The following is an 828-nucleotide window of genomic DNA, read 5'->3' as shown; positions in this document are numbered from 1 at the left end:
CTCACAGGCTTTTAAGACCCCAGACACTACTCACCAACGTAGAATGTAGAGCATTATATTTATAAGTAGTGTCATGCCAATTGAGCTAGATGTTCCCCGAGACCATGGTCCCCAGAGCGGAGGGCTTCTTTCTTATCCATGATCTCTGTGTTTGTATCTGAGGATGGAATGCCATTTGGAAGGATTAACAATTTCCAGGAGTCCCTGGGTGGTGCTAATGAATAGTTAATACACTTGCTCCTAATTGAAAGGTTGAAAGTTAGAGTCTACCCAGACATGCCTAGGAAGAAAGACCTGGCAATCTACAGCCAACAAAAAAATCAGCCATTGAAAACCCTATGGAGCATAGTTCTACTATGACACACATGGGGTTGCCATGTGTTGGAATTGACTAGATGGTAACTTTTTGTTTGTTTTTTTAATTTTAAAACCCCCTCCTTGTTGGCATGAATTTCAGATTCAGGGGGTATTTTAGTGTTTTTATAGTCACAAGCAGCCCGGATACAAAGTGTCTTTGGCAATATAATTACTTGTTAAATTTAAAAGACTCTTTTGTGCAAATAACTCTTCCAAGGACGGTTCTAAAGTAAGAGGAATCAGAACTGGCTTCTCATATTTTTACCCCTGTCCCTACTTGATACTTTTCTGAACACTCTCAGTTCACCTCTTTATTAGAACCATCTTTATGATGCAGACTAATGTGTGTTTTTCTGCAGTTGCAAGAGAAGAGGGAACATTTTCTTCTTATCTTTCTGAGGTTCTTTTCACTAGCAGTAAGGAAGATCTGAAGTTCCAAGGTTAAGCATCAAAATTCCACTGTGGGCACTG

Source organism: Trichechus manatus, unplaced genomic scaffold (genome assembly GCF_000243295.1).
Source record: "Trichechus manatus latirostris isolate Lorelei unplaced genomic scaffold, TriManLat1.0 scaffold00087, whole genome shotgun sequence".
NCBI classification, from domain to species: Eukaryota; Metazoa; Chordata; class Mammalia; order Sirenia; family Trichechidae; genus Trichechus; species Trichechus manatus.
Note: the sequence above shows the minus strand (reverse complement) of the source record.